The 8,604-nt window shown below is 36.1% G+C and overlaps 1 pseudogene; it reads right to left on the bottom strand.

Moving 5' to 3' along the window:
* Positions 1-5,964: 5,964 nt before the first annotated feature.
* On the bottom strand, positions 5,965-8,102 carry LOC104999193 (annotated as a pseudogene).
* Positions 8,103-8,604: the final 502 nt, after the last annotated feature.

Raw genomic sequence — 8,604 nt, 5'->3', positions numbered from 1 at the left:
ACACAAAGATGCTGTATGAAAAGTGATAATCTGAAAATTTGATCTTTTTCTATTAAAAACCCCAACTAATTCACATTTGTGTATGTGCTCGTGCATAGTTGTATGTGACAGTGAAGCTAGACAAGCTTCATATTAGTACCCAAAAGAACAAAGGGCTAACTGCTACGGTTTTCAATTTGATTCTTCAGAAACTAAAAGTCCCTCAGTCATGTCCGACTCTTTGTGACCCCATGGACTGTAGCCTGCCAGTCTCCTCTCTCTATGGAGTCCTCCAGGCCAGAATACTGGAGTGAGTAGCTGTTCCCTTCTCCAGGGTATCCTCCAAACCCAGAGATCGAACCCAGGTCCCCCACATTGCAGGTGGAGTCTTTACCCTCTGAGCCACCAGGGAAGCTGGGTTCTTCAGAAGCAGCCTCTAAAATAACCATCCTTGTGCAAAGGATTTTTAAAGAAAGTGTACCAAAACTAGTAAGAGAATGAGGAAACCAAGAGAGGGACAAGGAGGGAGCCAGGCAGGATGTGATTTCAGACAGACTGCCATGATGAATTGATTTAGTCTGGTTCCATAAGAACTCAGAGTAAAGCTAACTCAAAGGTGTCCCTTTCTAAGACAATGGATCTGGTCTTTCATAATTCTGCACTGGTAAGTTCTTGTTTAGAGGTTGCTTCTGGTTTCCTGTTTCTGGACAAAGCTGGGTCCCATGGCACAGAGATGCTTGGAACTCAAAGTCCACCCAAGCTGTATATAAATATATACAGCTAAATATATATATTTATATATATACATATATGTGTATATATGTATACATATATGTATATGTATATATGTGTATATATGTATATATGTACACGTATATACATATGTACATATATATGTATATGTACACATATATGTACATATATACATATGTGTGTATATGTATATGTATATGTATATACATATATGTACACATATACATACATATACATATATATGTATATGTATATATGTACGTATACATATATATGTATATATGTGTATATGTATATATGCATATACATATATATGTATATACATATATATGTATGTATATGTATATATATATGTATATATGTATGTATATATATGTATATATGTGTATATATATATATACACATATTTATACAAAGATATATAAAATGGTTTAAAAAGGAATGCCTACATGGTATACTCTGTCAAGACAGTTTTTAAGAAGAACAAGAAGGAGGACTTTTCTTGAATTATAAAAATAGTGCAATTAATATATAATATTTGTATAAGAAAAGAAAAATACACTAAAGGGTCAGAAGTAAATCAATATTTGATAATGTGATATGTGAGAAAGACAGCTTTGCAAAATCAAGGGGAACACAGTGGAATAAATGGTATTGAGACTAATGTTTTCACATATATAAAAATAAAATTAGATTTCTCTTATTATTTATTTCTTTAATTTTATAATAAAATATAGAGCTTGAATTAGGAAAATGTCTTAATATCTCAAAAGCAAAACCATATAAAAATTCTAATAAATTTAACTACTTTAATTTTCTGAGTCTTAAGTAAATAATTAGAAGAAACACAAGCAGAAATAAAAGTGGAGAAGAGCTTGGCAATGCAACCAAAGAAAGGTTCATTTCAACAATATATGAGGGACAATCAGAAATCAGTGAGAAAAACATAAACCAGTAGAAAAATCAATGGAGAAATTATATGAGTTGGTAATTCACAGAAGAGAAAGCCAAATAGCTAAAAGTCATAAAAATTAATGGTTAATCTCACTGGTAATCAGAAAATACAATGCCGCTTCTCTCCTCTGAAAAGGAAAAAATAAAGATAAGCAATTGTGAACTCATTATTTTGACTGACAGTACCAAAAGTTCATAAAGATATAAAAATAAAACAGATTTCTTATCTGTGCTGAAGAAAATTGGAACTGTTTGAATATTTTTCACGCAATATGAAATAGTAAAGTTGAAAATGAATATATCTCTTATGCAATGATAGCAATAATCCTTAGATTATATGATGGTCTAAATATTCTACTTCTATAGCATAGTACTTCTTAGTAAACTTCCAAATATTATCACTAGCAATTTGTGGCTATTTAAATTCATATTTATTGAATTTAAAGTAAAAAATCAGTTACTCTGCCACACTTGCCAAATTTTAAGTGCTCACTACTTTGAACAACATTGATATAGAAAATTTCCTCATCACAGAAAATTTTGTTCATAAGCACTGCCCTATGTTATACGTATGCACAATGATATTAAGAAGGAATGTTTATTGTCACATTTACGGAAGCAAATAATTGGAAGCAAATACCACCAGCAGGAAAATAAATTTACTAATTTATCGTATATTTATACAATGAAATATATAGCTATGAAAGCAAATTATATAGAACTACATTCATTAACATGGATAAATCATGTAAGTTTATTGATTAAAATAAAAACCATGTTTTTGACATTAATTTGGTGAAGTTCTGAGTCATTATTGTTCAAATATTTCTTCTCTTTCCTTCTTTCCTTCTGTCTCCTTATGGTATTTCCACTGCTCATATTTGTCACATCATCCTTGGATACTCTATTTTTTTTTTCAATATTTCTTCTCCTTGCCTTTCCATTCTAGAAGTTTTTATAGGGATATCGTTAACTCAGAAATTATTTCCTCAGCCATGTCCAATCTACTAATAAGCCCATCAAAGGCACTGTTCATCTCTAGTATAGTGTTTTTTATATCTAGTTTTTCTTTTCAGTTCTTTCTTAAGGTTTTCATCTCTCTGCTTACATTGCCTATCTTTTTCTGCATTCTTTCTACTTGATTCATTAGAGCCTTAACATATTAATCATAGCTGTTTTAAATTCCCAATCTGATGATTCCTACATCTCTGCCATGCTTGTTCCTGATGCCTTTAATTTCTTTCATTTTTGACTTTTGGTATACTTGAAATTTTTTCTGGATAGCTGAACATGATATGTGCCAGATGAAAACGACTGCTGTAATAGACCTTTAGTAATGTGGAGTTAAGATGGAGGTTGGAAGGCCGGGAGGCATTTTATAGTCTTATGATTAGTTCTCAGTCTCTTAGTAAGCCTATTCTTTTGAACTGTGAATGTTGCAAATGTTTTTCAGATTCTCTCCCCCCACTACTCCCTTAGGGACCAGATGACTAGGTGGACTAGAGTTGGATAATCTCCCTTCCCTCACATCAGTTAGCTTCTGATAATACACCAACACTGCTCTTGGGAAGGAAAGCCATGACAAACTTAGACAGCATATTAAAAAAGCAGAGACATCACTTTGCCAACAAAGTCCGTCTAGTCAATGGTTTTTCCAGTAGTCATGTATGGATGTGAGAGTTGGACCATAAAGAAGGCTGAGCACCAAAGAATGATGCTTTCTAATGTGGTGCTAGAGAAGACTCTTGAGAGTCCCTTAGACAGTAAGGACATCAAACCTGTCAGTCCTAATGAAAATCAACCCTGAATATTCATTGGAAGGATTGAAGCTCTAATACTTTTTTCACTTGATGTGAAGAGCCAACTCATTGGAAAAGACTGATGCTGGGAAAGATTGAAGGCAAAAGGAGAAGGAGTTGGCAGAGGATGAGATGGTTGGATGGCATCACTGATTCAATGGACATGAATTTCAGCAAATTCTGGGAGAGAAATGGAGGACAGAGGAGCCTGGCTTGTTGCAGTCCATGAAGTCACAAATAGTTGGATATAGTGACTGAACAAAAACAACAACAAAAATATGCCAGCAGGCCAGGCTCTGGTTAACTAGTTTCCTTTGAGGGCAGGCTGTATTAAGAACAGAGTGCTCTTGTTTATTTCAAAAGGATTCCCATTATCCTCCTCTAGTTGGAAGTATTTTTCCCCATTATTACCAAGGGAACATGACTAAACCCAGAGGTAAATCCCACAAAACTCTGGTACCACCCAATGATTGGGTGCTCTGGAGTTTTTAACTCTCAGCCTTGTTCACACTGACCAGTTCAGGTTTTCTCCTGGCCTTGGTTTCTTAGGAGGTTTCTGCTCTAGTAAATTGTTATTCTCTGTATTCATCTGTCTCTTCTTGTGGTCAGCAGTTTGCCTTGTTTCCTTCTCTTTGTTATGGATTCATGAAGAGTTGTTGATTTTGTCAATCTGTTTAGCTTCCCACTTGTTAGGACAGAATGGTGACTTCCAAACTCTACATGAGGAACCCAACAATAAGTGCCATAATGGAAAAGACATTATTACATTTACATAAAAGTTAAAAGTATGAAAAATAGTAGATCATGTTTATGGATATAAAGATGTGAAATAAACATATAAAGGCATGCATGAAAATGAAAAACACCAAATTTAATATATTGATGAGCTCTGGTAGGAGCAGGATATATAAAAAGGGGAATGAAATTGATTAGGGCCACATAAGAATGTTTAACTCTGCATATATTTGTATAAGCTAAGAAGAGGGGCATATGAATGGTTGTTAAACTGTTCTCTTTTTTATATATCTGAAATATTATACATTTTAAACTTTCCCATTGTGTGCCTTCTACTTGTCAGTTACATCTAAGAACAAATACAAAATTCTAGTAATAATTTCTTTTCCAACACGTGTCTTCTAAATTCTGTGTTAAATATTCTGAAATTAAAAGTTGTGTGTTATTGCTTTTATTTTTTTTAATTTTTAATGAATGGAAGAAATGTATAATTTAATATAAGTTTTTTCTGACCCTAGATGTAAAGGTCGAAAATTCATTATTACATGTCATTTGTTTTTAGAGTTAAGGGAGATGTTCAGCCTATAAAATCTATTATTATTTTTTCAGAGAGTAATTGCTTGCACATTTGATAAGTGTTTGTGCAAGGACTAATAAAATTCTTGGAAAACATAGGCTCAAATATAAGACCTTCTTCTGTGTTCATACCAGTCCATTATTCATTTTATCCATATTATTTAGTATTCTTTAGTTATATTCATTGTGAAACCAGACTGAAAATTGTATAACCAAATCCTTTTATCAAGTAATCTCTAATCATGACTACTAAAGTCTTTAACAGTTTTTACTTAAAAATTGCATTTCCAATATTAAGAGAAATAACGAAATGACTAAATGCATAAAAATTTGAAAGCTTTTTCAAATAATTTCTTTAAAATATTATTGCCTCTTGTTCTCTGACCTTTGACATGAATAGCAAACACAATTTCTGTTTAAATCATGAATGATCAATCATGTGGTTATGGAGATGTACCTTCCAATGTGCAGAGAAAGATCATTCAATTCTGAGTGTTTCTAATTTGATTTTCATGACATCTAATCATCTCAAAAACAAATATCTGTGCATCCGTCAGTTCTTATTTAACGCTGAACTTGATAAGGCGATCTACTAAAACAGAAGAGAATTAAAAGATACTACAGAGGGAAAGGCTTTTCTTAATTCATTAATTACTACATATTCTTCATTCATTTACTATTCACATACTAATATATGAGTATTTATTGTGTACTAAGCACTAGCAAAATAATTTTGTTTATATTAAAGCCTCCACTTCTTTTTTTTTTTTTCCCCCAGAGTTCTAGGACTTTTAATCTGTCCCAAAATTGCTGAAGCAAAAATCATGACAAAACATTCTTTCCTTTATACCCCCTAACGCAAAAAAAAAAAAAAAAACTCCATATGAGAAAAATGGTTTTGTACATGGGAAGAAACAATATAAATTCAAAACTTACAGATAAGGGTTAGCTCTATCACTCATCTCTTTAAAAAGTTTATACGAATATCCAGTCAACACCAACAGTGTTATCTCCCTTGAAATGTTATCTATACGGATTTCCAAGTAGACCACAGGGCTGTATACTGTCTTGGAATTTCCTCAGAAGGCTCTGCCATTGATCAGGTAACAGTAAAAACCTCAGAGTCCTTTCTTTTAAATGGAAGAGGGAAAGACAGGGATAGAAGAAACTATTCAAACTTCGTCTTCTTTCCTTGTGGCTTATAGTCTCCTTCTCCTCCTCTGCTTCCTCGGAAGCCTCCTTGCCCTCCAAAGCCTCCCTGGCCTCTGCCACCAAAGCCACCTTGGCCACCTCTGCCACCACCTCGGCCTCCAAAGCCACCTTCACCCTTAGGTTTGGCCCAGTCCAAAGTGACTTTGTTTCCATCAATTTCACCATCTTCCATGGTCTCCTTGGCAGCTTTGGCATCTTCCTCGCTGTTGAAGTCTACAAAACCAAACCCTTTGGAGGATCCAGTCTCCCGGTCAGTGACTATCCTTGCTCGAATAGAGCCATCAAACAACTCCTTTAATGTCTCTTCTGTGGTATCCTCAGAGAGACGTTTGACAAAGACAGTTTTGGTGGCTGGCTTCTTGCATTAGGTGATCCCCTGGGTCCTTGCAATTCCAGTCTGATGACTCTGCTGTCAATTTCTCTTTTATTACATGAATTTAAATCTTCTTTGGCATTTTCAAACGAAGCAAATTCTATAAATGCATACCCTTTAGATTTGCCATTTTGGTTCTGGGGCACCTTGATATGAGTTGCCTTCTCAAATACTTCCTGAAGAATATGTTCCGTTGCACTATAGGAGAGGTTGCTTAAAACCAGGGTTTTTGATTCACCACTCCAAGTGCTATTCTTTCCACCTCTATGGTCTTGACTTTGACCTTTCTCTCCAGTGTAGTACAGAGAAATGGATCACCCATATATCTCTGTTCCCTGCTTTTCTTTTTCAAGGTTTTTTCTGCCTCAGCTTCTGTCTTAAATTCAATATAAGCAATCCCTTTAACTCTTTCCATCCTTGCTGACTAATCTGATCTCCACAGCATCTTCAAACACTTCTTAATTCATCCTGAATAACTTTGTAAGGCAGATTTTTAGCCAAAAGTGTTCTTGCATCTTGATCTTTCTTACTGTCTTTTCCCTTTGGTTTTTCCAGTTTAATTTCAGTGCCAAAGACTTTTAAACCAGTGAGTTCCAAGGCTTTTTCCAGGTCTTCAGCAGATTCAAAATCCACATAGCCAAACTTCCTAGACACACCAATTCTGACATCGACAACAGCAAGATCATTTTTAGCAAAAAGATCACTGATACCCGTTTTCAATTCAGGAGAAGATTTATTGAAGTTCAGGTTTCCAACAAAGAGATTGAAAGATGTAGCTGGTTTTGTGCCTTCCACTTTTTGTTTCTTGGCTTCAGGAACTGCTTTTCGTTTGGCCATTTCCTTCTTTCGTTTTCCAGGTGCTTCTTTGATGGCTCTTCTTCCTCTTCCTCCTCTTCTTCTTCCTCCTCCTCCTCTTCTTCCTCATCATCCTCCTCCTCTTCATCATTGTCATCCTCTTCCTCCTCATCACTGTCATCCTCTTCCTCTTCATCTTCATCATCATCATCACCCTCTTCATCTTCAGCAGTGCTTTTAGCCTTCACAGGAACAGCTTTTACTGGAGCTTTATTTCCTTTGGCTGGTACAATCTCCATAAGTTCTTCTTCAGAGTCATCTTTGTCCTCCTCCTTCTCCTCCTCCTCCTCATCATCATTGTCATCCTCGTCATCCTCATCATCTGTGTCAGGAGCAGCACCAAAAGCAGCAGCTGCCTTCCTCACTGCTGGATCATCCTTCTCTTCATCATCATCGTCTTCCTCTTCACTGTCATCTTCATCTTCTTCATCACTGTATTCCTTCTTGGCATTCTTGCTGTTCTTTGCTCCCTTGCCTGGGGTGGCTGCTCCCTTCTTACCAGAGGTTGCTACCAATGCTTTGCCTGAGATGCCTCCCTTTTTGCCAGGTGTTACCACTGCTTTGGCAGGTGTAACTGTCCTCTTGGCTGGCATAGCTGCTGCCTTTTTGCCAGGGGTGAAAACTGCTTTCTTTGCCCGTGTGGCAACTGCAACCTTTTTTGTTGGGGAAACCATCATCTTCTTTGCTGGAGTTGCAGCATCCTTCTTGCCTTTTTTCTGAGGAATAACAACCTCTTCTCCACTGCTCTCATCGTCTTCATCTTCTGACATTTCCTCATCTTCACTATCTTCTTCTACCTCCTTTGGGGGAGGAGCCATTTTCTTGGAGTCACCTTGATTTTTACCGGCCTTTGCGAGCTTTACCATGATGGCAGCTTATGACGGCAGAGTGTGTGGCAGGTGGCGCAGACGAGCCCAGAGGAGCCTAAGCACCGTCGATGGCGGCTGCTAATCCCTGAGCGCGTATGCTTGGCTGCCAGCTAGCGCTCGAGACTGAGGCGAAAGCAAGCCTCCATTTCTTAAAGCAACCTTATTAGTAGGTCATACTAGCTTCATTTTGCCAAGAGAACACAAAGAAAAATCTAACATTGTTGAGTGCTACATTTATGCCAGACAATGTTAAAATTGCTTATACATGTTACTCTGCACAACAATGATATAGGTAGGAATTAATGCTTTTTCAACTTGCTATAAGAAGTCATATTGCAAAGATACATTAAGAAACTTGTTCAAGGTCACTCAATTTAGAGACTCAAGATTAAATCCTATGCAGTTTGGCTTCAACATTTATTCTCTTGAACATAATGTTAGAGCTGTTTCTGTGTAAGAGATCCAGGACTCAGTCTCAGAAATCTTAGCTGCCAAGGCC

The sequence above is a fragment of the Bison bison genome, unplaced genomic scaffold, assembly GCF_000754665.1.
Source record: "Bison bison bison isolate TAMUID 2011002044 unplaced genomic scaffold, Bison_UMD1.0 scf7180017864347, whole genome shotgun sequence".
NCBI lineage: Eukaryota > Metazoa > Chordata > Mammalia > Artiodactyla > Bovidae > Bison > Bison bison.
The sequence above is the reverse complement of the archived record's forward strand: the minus strand, read 5'-3'. Positions and strand labels throughout refer to the sequence as shown.